Source organism: Palaemon carinicauda, chromosome 3 (assembly GCF_036898095.1).
Source record: "Palaemon carinicauda isolate YSFRI2023 chromosome 3, ASM3689809v2, whole genome shotgun sequence".
Lineage (NCBI taxonomy): Eukaryota > Metazoa > Arthropoda > Malacostraca > Decapoda > Palaemonidae > Palaemon > Palaemon carinicauda.
Genome location: NC_090727.1, coordinates 27,136,096 through 27,154,895, shown reverse-complemented (window position 1 = coordinate 27,154,895; position 18,800 = coordinate 27,136,096).

Here is an 18,800-nt window from a genome sequence, read left to right as displayed (position 1 = left end):
TATATATATATATATTTATATATATATATATTTATATATATATATATATATATATATATATATATATAAATATATATATATATATATATATATATATATATATATTATGAACCCACAAAATCATGTAGAAAATATTGGAGTGTCGTAGCTAAACAATTCCTTCCGTTAACAGCTAGATTTGATTATTTTAACATTAGTCTTGTTCAAGTTGCCGATGAACGAAAAAAGTAATTTCAATTATGTTTCTATGTTAAAAAATATTAATAAAAAACACCATACATGAGTTATACCCTCATAAAGGACGTTCAGAGAGAGAGAGAGAGAGAGAGAGAGAGAGAGAGAGAGAGAGAGAGAGAGAGATCAAATGGTTTGAGCTTACTCTAGTTAATGAAGTAATGTAACAGCACATAAACTCCTTTTTAGACATTTATGCATATCAAAATATTGTTTGTTATTATTATGCAATGTTTCCAATAGAAATGATTGTGTTATGCTCCCAAAAGCTTATCGTTATTTTTTCAGATGCTAGATTGACTGCTAAAAACTACTTACAGTTTATAGATATTCATTGAATGTAACATTTCGTAATACGTGAGGATACTTTATTGTAAAATATTTCCCAAATTATTCAGATTCAGGGGTATGCGCCGTTTCAGTGTTTAGACTCTAAGCCACTTTCCTTTTATTCATTATTTCTTTTACATTCCCATTGTTGAGCTTTTGTCATCTCACCGTCTGCTATCTTGGCCTTGAAGGATTAGCATTCTCATTTGAACTAAAATCTTAAAATCTTTATTACATTGCTAATTCAATCTTTGTCGTAAGTGCTTTACTCACTTGATAATTATCGAAACTAAATGGCAAAATTGGAGATAGTTATTACAGGATATAAATAACGGGATTATTTTGTTAGAATCAAATGATTATCCAAATAATGGGTGATTTTGGGGGAAAATAACTATAATTGCTTTTGGGCGTTTGTAGCATTTGCTTCCTTAAGGATCCGTATACCAACATTTGTCCGGCTGCATATAGTTTGGTCTTTATATTTTATACTCCTCTATATACCTTAAATGCTCTGTAGGAAAATTTAACCAGTTGCTTTAAAATCGACTAAGATATTTTCGTTAACTGGAATAATGATAGAGGAATGGGATATATATTGTATAAAAAATCTGAGGGGCACCACTTATTTATGGAAGCATGCTTCACAATGCAATTTTTTTTCTTTTTACTTCGATGGAGATTGTAAAAACTAAGATAGAGGAAAATGAAATACAGATCTCCAAATGCCTTATTCCGGAATCCTGCTAATGAATATCTTGTCTTGGTGTCACACAAATATCAAATAGTTCCAAGTTGGAATGGTCAAGTGACGGTGTTTCTGCTGCCGCTTGGGAGAGATTTCTTTTATGGAGGCACAGTGAGAAGCTAAGAACCAAAGTTGACGCCCTAAGACGAGCACCGAGGCAGAAGGGCATTCATTTTAAAGATAATATTTAATAAATAAATGAATAAATAATGATAGAAAGAAACACAAATATTAAATAATGAATCAGGGGATAGAGGAAGAAGCTCAGGAAATAAAATCAAAAGAATGAGAGAAAATATTTAGGGATCCATGAGTATCGCTCCTCAGCTGTATGATTTAGTGATTTAAAGGACAATCAAACATTTATTTCCGAGATATTTTAATATTTGGTTTTTACCTTCCCCCGCTTACGACACCAGCTGTAGAAATTGTGGTTTAACTAATACTGTGATAGGCTGAGGAGCTGGTATGGATAGCTTTTGCTCGAACAACCCGAACTAGAGCTTCCCGGATAGTAATGCATTTTTCGCTTGTTAAGCGCCCATCTACCTCGCGTAATTTACCCGGTCAAGAGACCTACATCTAGCACCCCATAGCTGGGCTAATTCGGGCACTTGATCACTGTAAATAAGGACTTTATCATACAAAGCTAAGCCTATTTGAATCAAGATTATAAGACCTTTGTGCATGAAATTGATAAGAAGTTGGTTTGATCTCAAAGCTGTTTAATTTCTCAAGATAAAGCTACTAGCAAATATATAATCATTGATAACTTACAATCAGGGTATTAGAATTGGGAATCATTTCGTGCTTATGCCATCTATTCGTGTATATTTTCCGGAAAAAAATGTAGGAGAATTAATTTTGGGAAAATAGGTATATCATAGTTTCATGACAAAATTTCTGAAAATTATGTCGTTCTGAGACTATGATTTGTCAATAAAACAAATTTTTTAAACCCTTTGCCCGAATGTGATAGCGTCCTCATCTACCTCAATATAAGTTATTTTCGATACGAAATAATAAATTCTAATTGTATTCAAGGTGGTTTGCAGTCATCAGTATCTATTATATCCATCATCGATTATCTATTATGCAAAGTTGATACTTAAATTTCATTACTTATCGACCTTCCATCAACAGCAGCTATTTTATTCTACTGCTGCTATCTTTTACAAATCAACTAATAATGAATTAGGTTAGCCAAATTTACTAGAACATTGACGGGTATCAAATAAATCTCAGGCAATGATACAATATCTTACAGGCTGTATCATGAGTCTACAAGCAGCCTGTCTCCACAACCCCTAAAACAGAAATGACTTTCCTATTTGCTCAGTGTCGGAATGGCCGGGGCAGGGGGAGTTTTCCCTGGAAAGTGTCTACTTGGTCTCTCTTACGAAAAAAGTAGGAATTGAAAAATAATAGTGTATATATATATATATATATATATATATATATATATATATATATATATATATATATATGTATATATATATGTATATATATATGTATATATATATGTATATATATATATATATATATGTATATATATATGTATATATATATGTATATATGTGTGTGTGTGTGTGTGTTTTGTATTTGTATTGAAAAGTTGAGACGTCAAATGATTATACAGAATTGAAATATGGCAACTCGATTTGTAACATTTGTATACTTTAGCTAACAAAGACGGCCTTTACTGTCTGATTCGCTAAGGTTTGAGAATGCTCCGCCCATTTCGTAGAAGTTGTAAGAAGAGCAACTCCTTGTCCGTTTTGTCATGGGAACACTAGAGACCTCTGACGAAAGAATTCCTCTAAGTGTCTGCGTTCTTTTGATTCTAACTGTACCTGAACGCTTAACCAAGATCAGCTTACTCTGTATTTATATTCCATGTTAACTAGCAGCTTTCTTGTTTCAGTTACGGGACATTTAAAACTTTACGTCCCCTTTTGAAAACCATCGAAATGGGAATAGTGCTGTCTAGAAAAAAAAAATTCATTTAGCGGTTTATATCATTTAACCATCACGTTATTGTAATCTAATTTTAGTGAATTTTATACCGAGATGAAAAAACAGAAATGTCAAATATGCATAAATAGATCCATCTATTTTGTTGATCACCTTGATTATTAATTAATGGCGATGATTTAAAATGAAGGACCCGCCCAATGACACACTTAAAAAGAAAGAAAGAAAGAAAAAAAAACAAGTTCAAAAGCGCTACCTTCCACCGTGAAACTCCACTGAAATACCAAAGGATTGTAACTATATTTTTTTTTTCATAATATCAAATGGATCATTCTTATTCTAAAGACTGTATAAAAACAAACCATCAGATTATTATTATTATTATTATTATTATTATTATTATTATTATTATTATAAATTTGCACATATTCATAGCGAAATGTTAAATGTATAAAACAAATTACTTTGTTAATGAAGATAACATCTTGAATCATTAGATATTCTAAAAAAAATAAGTGTATAAGATATTCAACAATGACAATTACTCGTGCTAAAGATTACATTTAGAATGAAATTGGGAACGTCCCTGCCTGGCTATCTTCTGGACGGGAGTTTGAGACTCCCTCAAGTTCGATAGTTTCAAGTAGTTTCTGTAACCTCACCATCCTTGTGAGGTATGGAGGGGAGGTTGGGGAGCTTACAGGTCTGCCAGCTGTGTCATCAGCAACTGTTGCCTGCCTCCCATGGTCCTAGCTTGATGGAGAGGGGAGTTGGTCATATGTGTATATATGGTCAGTCTCTAGTCTAGGGCATTGGCGGTGCGGTGTGGGGAAAAAAAAAAACTACGAAATTGTGCACTCACAGATAGATGAACGTTATAACACACAGACACACAGAAACACACACACACACACACAAATATATATATATATATATATATATATATATATACATATATATATATATATATATATATATATATATATATATATGACGTAGCAATTGTCATCGAGCAAATAACCAAATAAATACGGGTTTACTAATCTGTGAATATGTTTACGGGCAATTGCTTTTTTATCACCTTCTGGGAGATTGAAACTCAGTGTAGCAAACGAATCACAATCCCGAAAAATGCAAGTTGCATAACTAAGGACTGATTCACCTTTCCGAATTTTGGGTTTGTAATTTTCTTTTATGTCCCCTTTTCTCGCATCAGGTAAGGCGTATTTTTCAATTAAACGTTTTATTTCAGTATAACTTCTTAAACTGTCTTGTGGCCAAGACATTACCTCCATTGCCGGAGCATCTTTCAGCAACCTAACTACTTGAATTGCTTTTTCTCTTTCAGACCACCCATATGTGGCTACTTTAAAGACTCTCAAAAACACTTCGATCGATTGAAACCCTTCATTTGGCCGCTGATCATCGGAAGGCCTATCACTTGCCTGGAGTTCTGGCAACTTTCAAGCTACGATGTTCTGCATCTATTCCCTCTGCTGTGCATGTGTACTTTCACTTGTGTGCGTTTGAACTTCGTTCATGTGCGTCGGATATGCTTTTATTTCACCGGCTTAAAAGACAACTTGGCTCACAGCATACACAAACAAACGTCTTTGTAAACCAATGATGTCCCATGTCAACGAGTAATGAATCAGTGGAACTAATTCCCAAATTCAAATTTGAGGCAAATGCTTTTCTGTTCAACATATTGTCACAAGTCTCATTTTATCATTTATTTATGACTAATCTGTTTTGATTTTGTTACTGATTTATTTTAGAATTCATTTTTATTATTTTCTCATAGTCTATTAATTGGGTCTGTATTTCCTTAACGTATTGGGCTGCTTTCTCTGCTAGAGCCCGTGGGACTTAAAGTCTTATCCTATAGTTTGTATATGAATGATCTGTTTTAATATTGTCACTGACTTTGATATATATTATAATTTTTTTTTTTTAATTTTTACTAATGGGCTGCTTTTCTTGTTGGCGGCCCTGGGCTTGTAGCACCCTGTTAAGTAGAGTTTTATTATAACTAATTATATATATATACATATATATATATATATATATATATATATATATATATATATATAAGGAAAAGAAAAATTGCTATACATTTAAGTGTTGAAGAGTCCAAACCAAATTTAATAGAATTATGTTCGAGATCCTAGACTTTGCTTTGCAATTCCAATGATATTTAGTTTTACCTCTGAAATTCGATCCCCTCTCCCGCCTTCTCTTCTTTCTTGTGTTCTTTAAGATTTAAAAAAAAGGAATTTGGCTGCTCTCTTTAGCTCTAACCAGATATCATTATTATTTATATTGATCGGGTTTACAAAGTGGTTAATTGCATTAAATACATCCACTATAATAGTAATTACATTAATAACAAATTATTTTATATAAACTTTAAAATTCATATATTTATTGTAATTCAATTGATGTTTTTTAGTTGAAATGTCATGACAAATTGGTCAGGAATGTTCTACTCTCATCAGACTGAATCTAAAAAAGGAAATTTAATGTCAAAGTTAGTTTTATGGTTATTATGACTCATCATGAATAATCCTGTGAAACTTCTTAGTGCACTTTAAGCAATATTTTGAGATTTATATCTTTCTATCGGCTCCCAGCTCATCAAATAACTAATAAACTCGTGTATTTTATTATATGGCTTTAGTGCTTGGCTGAAATAAATCATATCCGCTAGATTATTGCAGTGTGTATTTTTTATGATGTAAATGCAAACAAACGCTCTTCCTTTCGGCTTCATACGCCCCATTGCGATTCGAGGGCCCTGCTAACTCTACTCGGGAGGTCGGATGAAAGTTTCCTCATCGTCTGACGTAAATAGTTGATGCCGATTCCAAACACAGGCCAGGCTTAGTGTTTCTTATACTTATTAACTGAGAATCCAGCACTGTAACGGTATTGGTCCTATCCAAGTGATGAATAGATCCTAATTCATAATTATACGGTAAAAACTATTGAAGCATCAAAACATTAACCCTATAAATTCACGGTGTCAGATCACTGTTAGTGTTAACTAACTTTTCAAATTACCTTTGTTTTGCTTTTGACGTCATACTTACTTCATCTATCTTTGTTCTTCCAGAAACTGGTTCTAATTGTGACACACAGTTTCCTTTGCTCTTACCGAATCACGTCTCCTCCTAAACATTCATCGCCCACGGAAAAGGTAAGGGTCAACTTTTTATTTCAAATTGAGATAAAGTACAATCTGTCAAGGATCCCAATTTGATTAATGATCATATTATCATCAATTCTCTCTCTCTCTCTCTCTCTCTCTCTCTCTCTCTCTCTCTCTCTCTCTCTGACTGTTTTTAAAATTGAATATTATATATATATATATATATATATATATATATATATATATAATATATATATATAATATACATATATATATATATATGTATATATATATATATATATGTATATATATATATATATATATATATGTCATACATATATTTGTAGCACAAACACACCTCCGAATGCTAAAGGTGAATAAACGAAACAGAAAACGTGGTTTTATATAGTTTTTGTGAAGTAAAGATTAGGGTTAATTACAAGTGATTCAAATTTTTTTTTATATTCAAGGTTAGTATATTCCGCTGTGAAACTATAAACTTTTAACTGTAAAACAGCGACTCATTGTCAAGAATCATGTCCCTGGATGAGGTTTTGGTTGTACTTTATACAAACATTTTGTATTGATAGTTTTCCGGTAGGGAGATAGTGCTGTCGGTGCACCTCATGCGGTGCACTGTAGGCTCTACATAAGGGTCTTTGCAGTGTTCAGTCGGCCTCCAGCTGCACTTGCTTTATATCCTGCTACATTATCTCTTTCCTGATTCTCTTGTTTCTTCTTGCTATTCAATCTATTCTAGCTGTTATTTCATGGTGCAATTACTGGCTATCGTTTATAATTGCATGCTTACCTCATTAGCAAGAGGAAAGGACGATCAAACCACCTTTTCGTAAAACCATTCTGCCACGACATCACCTTCATCTTTCTACACCTGCTATACACTGGAGGCGGCGTCACGTGACCTCATTATTTATATCTCTTCATATCATTCCGTCGTAGTTTACTTTGTACTAATTGCTAATGATTAATTTCCTTGGTCCTTATAAGTTAGCCTAAACTGATGACTTAAAATTAAGTCACCCCTACACATAGTTTAAATATGCTGAGATTTACGTTCTTATTATCCAAATTTATTTTCATACCTTCCTTAGAAACATTTTGTTATTTCAAAGTTGTTCAAATTCATCCTGATATTTACTCATCTTTAGCTCTTGTTTTGACCTTGAGGATCTTACCTCTTTTATTGTTTGTGTCACATATACACATGTTTCTAGGCATTTGTGTATACATGTGTAAATGTGTGTGTTAGAGCGGAAAGCGTACCTCTAGTAAGTAAATTTTTGAGAGTTTGTCGTTAATTTCATCACTCATGTTCACGCACGGAAGAATAATGGTTAATGTAGATTACTTGGATAACAAATAGAAAAAGTTACTTTTTCACTATTCGAGTACTGGTTGGTTATGAGACATTGTGTTATTAATGGTCTTATTAATAACAAAGATGCACAAACTGAAGAACGACACAGCCAAAGAGAAGTACTGTATGAGCAATACTACGACAATATGAGTGCCGTCATTGTCATCAGCAATAGGTGCTGAAATCGCAATTCTATAAGAGATTTTTATCTATATTTAAATCGATGTGTAAACTTTAAATCTTGCTTCACTGGATACATTAAGAGTTTAGTAAGGAAGCTCTATAATGTGGAAGATTATTGATTAGGAGCCTCATCTCAAAATACTAGATGTAAATAGAAAGACTTAGATTTAGAACAACGCTTCGAAAAAAAAAAACTTTGCTTTTTATTTATCAATTCCCTGGCTCATCATTCTGGCGCCTCCTGCTATTATACCACCGTGACACGGATGCCTAAGGCTAGAAAGCTATCTTTGGTTAATAACAACAGTAAAAGCAATAACAGTGCCATAATTCCTCAACCTTCAGGTTGTCAGAACATAATAATCACTAATGTATTATAAGATTATTATATATAGACTAATTGAAATCTAATTGTAAATGAATAAGTATTCTAAAATCCCTCGTACAGTTGAGGAGTCAGAAATGATACACCTCATGAACTCAACTTTTAACTTTACCATATACCGTAGAAAAACCAAGCAACAGCGCCTGAATAATAAATTAAACTAAATTCGTCACCTACTTGATTATCGGTCAATGAAACGAGTCGAGGGATGCGATAGAGTTCAGCTATGTCAGGCGTTCGCTGAATTAACTTTTAATTCTACCAGCGAAGGGAGAGAGGAGATAAAGGCAGTAGGGGAAGAGAAGGGGTGGACACATCTGTAAGTTGTCGTTCTTCGCAAATGTTAAAAGTGTTGTTGACGAGTCTTTTCTGTCCGTGTTGCTAGCGTTTGTATAGGACGAGGATTCATTTTCATATCTTTATGGTTCAATGAAATGGATGATTGATGTGATATATGAAATGAGACCGAGAGAGAGAGAGAGAGAGAGAGAGAGAGAGAGAGAGAGAGAGAGAGAGAGAGAGAGAGAGAGAATGGTTATAATGAAAGAATTTCCTTGGTGCTAGCAGTGTTAAATTGTTAAAGTAGTAACAGATCAAATTGCGTGTTCATATGTCACCCAAGGGGGTAACTACTGCCATGTAATTGTTCGGTGGCTGCTTTCCTATTATTAAGGGTAGAAATGACTCTTTAGCTATGGTAAGCAGCTCTTTTGGAAGGACATTCCAAAATCAAACCATTGTTCTCTAGTCTTGGGTAGTGCCATATTCTCTGTACCATGGTCTTCCACTGTCTTGTGTTAGAGTTCTCTTGCTTTAGGGTACAATCTATTCTATCTAATTTCTCTTCCTCTTATTTTTTGAAAGTTTTTATATTTTTTATAGGGAATATTTATTTCAATGTTGTTATTGTTCTTAAAATATTTTATTTTTCGTTGTCTCCTTTCCTCACTGGGTTTTTTTTACTTGTTGGGGCCCCTGGGCCTATAGCATCCTGCTTTTCCAAATAGGGTTGTAGCTTAGCAAGTAATGATAATGATAATAATAGTTCTGATTAATATCAGATAATCGTGTGTCAAAATGTTGGAACAATGAGAATAGTAATAGTATCCAAGGTAATAACATTGCCTTAATTTTCTGAGGAAGACCTTGATGGGCCCATGAATGAATTCAGTGTGTTTGAAGTCGAAGTTAGCATTAAAAGACTTGAAGCCCCAGATTCGAGGGAATAACTACTGAGATGATACTGGCCGAAATTGAAGTAACTCCCAGAATACTTACAAGATTATTTTGTAGTATGTGGCATGAAAAGGCAAAACCTGATGAATGGGAGCTAGGAGTGTTGATGAAAATGGCAAGAAGAGGCGATCTGCCTGATTGCAATAATTTCAGAGGTATCGCACTTGCGTTAGTTGTTATGAAAATATATAGTATGCACATTTTAAAGAGAATAGAGTGAAAGATTGATGAAAAGGTGAGAGATGAACATGCAGGATTTAGAAAAGGTAGAAGTTTTACTGACCAAATTTTCATATTAAGACATGTGGTACAGCTATGTTTAGAATATAGAAATCCTCTCATGATGGCATTTGTGGACTGTGAAAAAGCCTTTGATAGTCTGCAGCGGCCAATTTTGTGGAGAGTCCTGCGTTATTATGGAGTTCCTCTTAAATATGTAAATTTGATTAAGTCTGTTCATGAGCATAGCAATCGCAAATTTAATGTTAATGGAGTCCTATCAAATAAATTTCCAGTGAACAGTGGAATACTGCAAGGGAATGTGTTGTCACCTATGTTGTTTATCTTCCTCGTGGATTTTGTAATGCATAGAACAGTTCGGGATGATGGAGAAGGATTGGACTGGATTGGTTCCAGGAAATTAGCCGACATAGAGTATGCTGATGACGTTGTCCTTATTAGTAGAACACCACAGGACTTGCAAAGCATGCTTACCACAATGCATGAAATATCACATGAGCTTGGGTTTAAGATCAATTGAGGAAAGACAGAGATGATTAGAACGGAATATGCAATGGAAGATGAAATATCATTGGAAGAAGAAAAGATTAATAAGGTGGAATCATTTAAATATTTAGGAACCATGATCTTCAATACAGGAACTTTAGGATTAGAATTTAATGAAAGATTGAAAAAAGGAAATCAGACAATGGCTAGGTTAAGTAAAATTTGGAAATCAAATCGCCTGAAGTTACATATGAAAATCCGGCTATTTATCAGTTTAGTGAGACTGGTGTTACTGTATGGTCATGAGTCGTGGTATGACAATGAGACAATATTCAACAGATTTAGTAGAATTGAAAACAAAGCCCCCAGAAGATTATTGGGAGGTAAATGGCAGGACAGGATTAGAAATGAAACTATAAGGGAGATTACTCGACTCCCATATGTGAATGGTTAAGGGTAGATGGAGATTATGCTCTTCGCGCTCCCCAAGAGAGAAGAGTTAAACAAACTTTTATCTGGGCTCGTGGAGACACGAGAAGAGTTGGAAGACCCATACCTACATGGTTGAGGACTATGTAGCATTAAGTTGGAGATGATAAATGGAGAAGTATTAATTTGAAAGCTCAAGGTAGAGACGACTGGCGAAATCTAACCGAGGCCATTTGCATCAATAGGCATAGGAGGAGATGATGATGATGTTGAAGTTTTGAAATGGTATAGAATTGAAATTAAGAATGGAAAATTCAGGGTTCTTGGTTCCCTCAAAAATTCGGCGAACTGTATCATGAATATATTACAGCCTGGGCAAACTATACGAGAAGGAAAAATCAACGCTCTTTCTGGATTGTATCAAAGTATAACCGTTGACAAAAGATAAACAATTGCAACCTATACCGTAAGACGGATAGGTAAAAAAAAAAAAACTTTTCCCAAGCTTTGTAGGATTTTGGAAAAATAATTGTGAGAACCGATAGAAAAGTCATAAACAGACTTTGTGCGGTTTTCGAATCTAACAACATAAAAAGACATCTTCAACCTTTCACTGAAATGAAAGCAGGAGAGAAGGGGGAAATGGAAATTGCATAATTGATATAAAGCTAAAGTACTTAGCATTTCTCACACATTAAGATGCACAAGCTTGGAACATTATGTTCATGAATTAAGTCTCTCTCTCTCTCTCTCTCTCTCTCTCTCTCTCTCTCTCTCTCTCTCTCTCTCTCTCTCTATATATATATATATATATATATATATATATATATATATATATATATATATTATATATATACACACACGCGCACACACACACACACACACACACACACACACACACACACACACACATATATATATATATATATATATATATATATATATATATATATAAAACTTACAGAAATGTCGCATTTGATAAGTCAGACGACCTCGCTGTTTGTTTCATTAGTAATTTTAGATAGAAATTATGACGTAAATTATGTAGGCGAGCTTAGAAAGAAAAGAGAATTTGTTAAATGCAATGGCGCTGGTTGCCTTAATCTTAGATATACCGAATATCGGGAATGCAAACCTGATCACGGATATCTTTAGCTAACCGAGAGAGAGAGAGAGAGAGAGAGAGAGAGAGAGAGAGAGAGAGAGATAGGTGGAGGTCAAAGTTATAGTGTTGATACTTCAATGTCGGCAGCTAAGAGCTGAAAGTCAACGCAAACTTTGATGAAAGGGTTGCGACTAACTTTGTGGACCACCCGATTGAAAACTGTCTTGACGGAGGTATATACATGTTTTCCTATTTCGAAGGAGGTTTTTATATTCACGTGCATTGCATCATTTACTTTTATTTTGTTTCCCGAAGGCATAGATTCCTTTTAAAGCAACTTTTCTGTTGAAGCGATCATATTTCAGCAATTTTTTTTTTTTTTTTTTTGTGCGAAATTTTGAACAATTACTTGCAATAATTTTTCACTGATCAAATGTGGTTTCAGAAAGAGAAGTATCTTGCTGATGTATCAAGAAAACTTGCTTTTTGAAAGAGTAGTTCTTGGATTTGGTTTTATCAACCACTGGCTGCTAATGAGTAAAGCTGTTTGTGATACATCAGATTTTATTTTCATAGCCACTTTCAAGGTTATCTTTGCTGAATAGGCTTGCGAACGGGTATTGTAGGGAATTTCGAACATAGTTGCTGAGGTAGGTAATGAATAAGTACAATGTTCTCCTTCCAAAGTTATGGAAAGGACAAAGGTTTCACTGCTCATATTCATATACTTGACGACTCACTTCGATTACTTTGGTTTCATTTAGTGAGAGGACCGTGAAGACAATATTTTATGTTGTGCGATAACGCTTGTTAAGATTGAAGAAAAATACGATATGAGATGAAATTCAGTTTTTTATGAAAATATAACGAGAAGATATCTGATTATCTAGTACTTGTTCATAGTCGGTCATTCATTTCACGAGCATCTCTATAGGATGATTCAGAGGACGATGAAAAGCATTGAACAATGCTTGCTTTAATCACGGGACCAGTTGTTGGATCCTCAATTAGAATACTAATCTCGCAGGTTTAATTCAAGGTATGCAACCAGTCTCTAACCAATTGCTCTAATTTTTCAGTTTCATGCACGGTCAGTAATTAATTAAGAGAAAGAAAGATAATTTAACCTTATTTTTGGTAATTTCCCGTAAAACACTCCTTTTCAACCCATCCTTATAACACGGAAGTATTCTTACGCTACTCATTAACTCATTCGCATATACGCTCCTAAATTAAGGTCATGAATCATGTGAAACAAAACTTACTGTATTGGAATACCGACTTAAAATTTTGCATCTTTTTTTTCTTCCTAGAATAATAATTAAGAACAACAAAATTACGCAAGTTCGGAGTATTACAACATTGTCACATTTAGCCAATCAAAATTGAATATCTATTTCTAAAGGTTAATTGCGGATGGTGGAAATACAAAGAGAGAAGTAAAGAGAAGAAAAATCTTGCAAATCGTGTTATGAGTTTACTGCTGCTTCTTTGTCGACTTTTATCAATGTGAAAATATTTTCTTGTTCATTCTGTCATGTTATCACTCTTATACAATGCAAAGGTCGAATCCTTCGTCCTTTAATTCAGTCATGTTATTCATATATTTGGCTCAGTGCTAAATTTTCTTCAGCATCTCTCCAGTCAAGATGTTTACTTATTGGAATGATCAGGAATGTCCTAATGGTTAATTATTACCTCCGCCAACGAAATTGGAAGGAGGTTGTTTTCTCCCCTGTTTGTGTGTGCTTTTTGGTTTGTTTGTGAATAGATTTCTGGCCATAATTTTAATCCTAATGAAACTTGGAGGGATTAATTGTTATTTAAAACGATGGAAATAATTAAATTTTGGAAGGTTAAAGTCAAAGGTCAAGGTCACGGTCAAGCACTTTGTCCAATTCACGTAATCAGCCATAAGTTTGGACATCTTTGTCTTAGAGACTTAAAAATCGGTCCATGTTTTGAAATTCCACGCCAATTGATACATGTTAAGGTCGAAGGTCCGGGGTGAGTCTAAGGACAAGGTCCAGCAAAATGTCAAATTCCGGTCATCAACCATACGGCCACAATTTTAATCGTAAAGTAATGAAACTTGCAGGGATTAAACGTATGTAAAGTGATTAAATTTTGGAAGGGCCAAGGTCAGGGTCACGGACGAGCAAAACGTCGAAAATCAGTCAGAGGTTGATAAATAAGCTGCCATGGTAGAGGTCTGCGCTCTACTGAATACCCCTCTAGTTGTTGTTATTATTATTATTATTATTATTATTATTATTATTATTATTCATCGAACAATTACGTCTTGGCAAATATAGGAGAGCTAAATAGTTCTCGTGTATCATTTTAAGGTTATTGTTATAATACTCAATTCCTTATGACAATGGACTAGGGCAGGATACCGAATTGTTTATAGTTTAAATCATTGCATTTTTAAGCTAATTCACTCACAAAACTACACTAGTAGGGTCTCTGACTCTTGATTATTACTATCCTCATTATTACCTCCGCCAACGAGGTTGAAAGGTTGTATTTTACCTCCTGTTTGTGTGTGTGTTTGTTTGTTTGTGAACACCATCCGGGCCATGATTTTAATCGTAGAGTAATGAAACTTGCGGGGATTAACTTTTATTTAAAAAGCTGGAAATTATTAAATTTTGGAAAGTCAAGGTCAAGGTCACGTCAGGCAAAATGTCCAATTCAATTAATCAGCCATAAGTTTGGACATCGTTGCCACAGAGACTTCAAACTTGATTCATATTTGAGCGTATGAAAAACCATGCCAATTAATAAATGTCAAGGTCTAAGGTCAAGCAAAAGGTCAAATTCCAGTCATCAACCATACGGCCACTACTTAATCGTAAAGTAATGTAAGTTGCAGGGATTTTAAACTGATATGTAGAGTGTTACGATCTTAAAATCGTTACTGGATCTCCTAATGATTGAAATAAAGGTTTACAATAACAACCATTGAAATGTGGGAAATGATATGAAAAGAAACTCATGAAAAAATACAACACGTTTATTCACAAACTTATATAAAGAAAATCAACGTTACTAATTCGTTTACTTTAACTGACAAACGCTATCAATCAAACACCAACAGAAAAGGGGAACAGTCAGTAAGGTAGAAATACTTAAGGAACAGTTTTCGGCAGCTGCTGAGACGATACTGGTACGGAGACTTCAGGCTTGAGAACGTCGCAGAAGGGAGGCTGAAGTTCAAATGAAACAGGCACGATGACCGGATTTGAAGACGTCACTTAAAGGGTGGCATCAAGATGGGACATCAGAAGTCTTCTCCAAGAATTCGATGATAGTGTTGAACCAAGGCAGGCTGCAGGCAGTGTGGACTACTACTCGTCACAAGCAGGGAGGGTTGGCTGCTTCAATTTGTCTCTTCTTCTCAACCATAACAGGATTTAGGAGATAGGCTGAAGGGAAGGTTGGAAACGAACTCTGTCAGGCTTCTGGTCTTCTCTGTTTCTTATCTCGTCAGGACTTGGCTCCCATCGGCTTCGGTACAATTTTCCCCTTTTGTCTTATGTCCTGTCCTATCTCTCTTAGACAATATCTTCTTGAAGTTTATATACCCAGGTATGGGCGGAGCTAATTACAGTGGGCAGTGGTCATTTCTATAGAAGGTGTTTTTTAACAATTCTGCGTCTCTATTGGCTATTAAAAACGCCCACTTCGATCACGCCATGGAAGCTTCTAGAAGAAATTTCTGATGCAATCTGGACCACGTGTCAAGTCGTAAGAAAAGGGCAGCACGTGGCCACCCATGATGACATATTTCATGAACAATGATTTCCTTCAGGCTGGGTTTCTCCAAATATGCTGACTCCACTAATTCTGGCGATGACGTCTTGGTCAAAACAGGACAGTCCCCTTATCGCTGCAGGTGCTCTCGTCGAGACTTGGTTTATCTTCAAAATTCTGACGACAGTGAAGTGATGATTGGTTTGACCAAACCAAGGTCTATAGAATACCAGGTCTACCCACGCGCAGGTAAATTGGGGGTTAGCGGGGATTAGAGGGGTAAACGTTAAGTGGGGGTAAATTTTGTGACGTCACTGAACGCCATTGGCCGGCGAAAGAGTACTATTCAGCATTAGCTTGTTTTGCAAAAGTTCAGCTTTCTTCATTATCCCGTTGAAAATAACATTTCTATTTCAGAAAAAAATAATATAAGATATTTTGGTGACTAGATTTCGTTACAAAATACTTCCTGTGAGAAGGTTTTTAAGAAAAATGGTTTAAAAAGTCGCATATCAGAAGAGAGCAAATATTATTCAAATCCTTTGTGGAAGTATTGTTTCACCAAATGTACAAATAAGCAACGTGCATGCATATTTAGATACATTTTCACACTAATCTTTTACTAATGACTCAAAACTAAATTTTAAGAATATCTATTCAAATAAAGTTGTACTATAGAAATAAGTGATCATGATTATTACATTTTACAATCCTCTAATTTCAATAGTTATTTTCCTAGCAGAAGTTATTTCTTTTAATTGATATTATTATTCTAAAAATATTTCGACAACGAACAAAATGAGTGACTAAAAGTGGTAATCCTATTTTATTTGGAATATCTAATGCTATTTTTTTACTACTCTGTTCCCATGTTTGTCCTTTTTCCCCATGATAACTTTTAATTTTTTTTTTCAATATTCTTTATCGGATCAGTAAATTCTCTTGATGGCTTCACTAATTCCTTATTTGCTGAGCTAATTATACCTGTCTACGAATTGTCTCCCCTTTTGTACATTAGGGAAACTTAAGGGCAATGAAACCGGTGAAACAGTCTAGACCTCCTTTCTATTTTGCATCATCCAGGTGTTTAATTACCAACTTCCCCTATACTTTTTGTAACATCATTTCCTTCACCGTCGCATTCATCGGACAAACAAAATTTCATCGCAGATAGCCTTAGTTCACTTTGTAGCGATTTGTCATCTTTATCTTGAGAGAGAGAGAGAGAGAGAGAGAGAGAGAGAGAGAGAGAGAGAGAGAGAGAGAGAGAGTATCATTATCAATAAAACAAAAGGTTCCAGCTGTTAAGTTATCTATTTTGCAATTGGGATTTGTATTATATTTTGACCTTATAAGGTAACTGTCCTTCTCTAATAGATGAGATTTAACACTATATTTAACTGTATCTAACGCTGGGTGCTGCAGACTTCCATTTATCACAAAAAGGTAAGGAAATGTTCAAGTCCCATCATGATTCATTCTATAAGTCAATAAAATGATTTATTAAATATAATTTTTACCATTTTTAACAATTTTGGCAAAGATTCACAAGAAACTGCCAATCCTATTTGGAATGAAAAAAGACAATTATTTCCAATTACCATCAATAATTTTACTGGGTGTCGTGCAATTGAAGATTTCATCCTGATTTTGTAAGTTCAACCCGTATTAATTTCTGAACATCTTTGTATCGTACGGAACTCCAGAGATAAAATTGACTTATTTCTTCCCAATGCTTATCTAAAAATATTCCTTTGCTACAGAAATATTGAAGCGATTTCGTAATTGTTTCTAATATCAATTATACAGCTATATTTTCCATTCATACGCTGAAAGCCACTGACATTTATATGTTTCTCCAAGTTTATATGATGTTTTCAGTTCACTTTTACTTTATAAGTTCCCTTAGCAAAGAGCAGTGGACAAAATCACCGTCACTTTGCTGAAAGCCATTATCAAATAAATTGTTTCTTATTAGTATCATGAGATGTGGAGCATCAGCAAAGACACAAACAACGCGATCGGTGATGCTGAATTTTCAATCATCGAATTATGCACAATTATGCATAGAGATTTCCATAGACTACCGTTGGTAGGACCTAGGTCGTTAAGTATAAACATTACAGGAAAACTCGCTAGTTCTATCTCAATGATAGTATAATTTTTAGAGCACAAAGAGTATCTGAATCTTAGTCATAACTACATTTTTAGGCAATGCTGCCTTCATCAAATCATTAGGTGGAAACACGCTCAAAATTATTTGTGATTTGTCCTTAAATAATTTGATAACGGTCTTTAAAATTTATGGTTCGACATCCAACATATACTAACACAACTATTTAACGTAGAAATGGAAGAAAGATTGAAATATTGAACATCAGCTTCCTTGTAAGCAAACTGTAAAATAGTAAATACTGGAAAACAAAGGCTGGTAAATCAGACCACGGTGCGGTGTGACGTCATCAATAACCGCATGGCTAGCCTGCGCAGTAGAGAACACAGTTTGGGCCGCTGATGGGTAGACCTTGTATTCTATAGGATAGGCCAATGCAATATTTTTGATCGCTTCTTCTATCAAAATTGACATGAAATTAGTTTTAAAGATAAAACCTGTATGGAAATCTTATTCCATTATCAAACCCATTCGTCAGCTTCATGTTTTAAATGTGTGAGCGAGGAGGAGAGATAACTCGCTAACTTCGGCTCATTGGACTTCATGGAACGGTTGGACGAGATTTAAACCGATGACGATTGATGGTGTTTCAATTTTGGCGGTCAAGTTTTACTTATTTGTTGAGCCTGTAAATGACACATTTCAATGTGATACTAATTATAATAAATTTCCCTGTTTTGTATGGTAGTGAAATGATCTTTGTAACTGTGCAGCTGAATCGGTGGAACTTCCAAAGTTCAAACTTGCAGTGAATGTTTGTATGTTGAACAGGCGGACCTAAGTCTCTCTCTTCTTAGTTTATATAGGACGGATCTATTTAAATACTGTTACTGATCTTAATAATGTCTGAATATCAACTCTCTTGTAGTTTATTCATTTCCTTATTTCCTTTCCTCACTGGGCTATTTTCCCTGCTGGGGTCCTTCAGCTTATACCTTCTTGGTTTTCAACTAGGAATGTAGCTTAGCCAGTAATGATAATACTAAGAG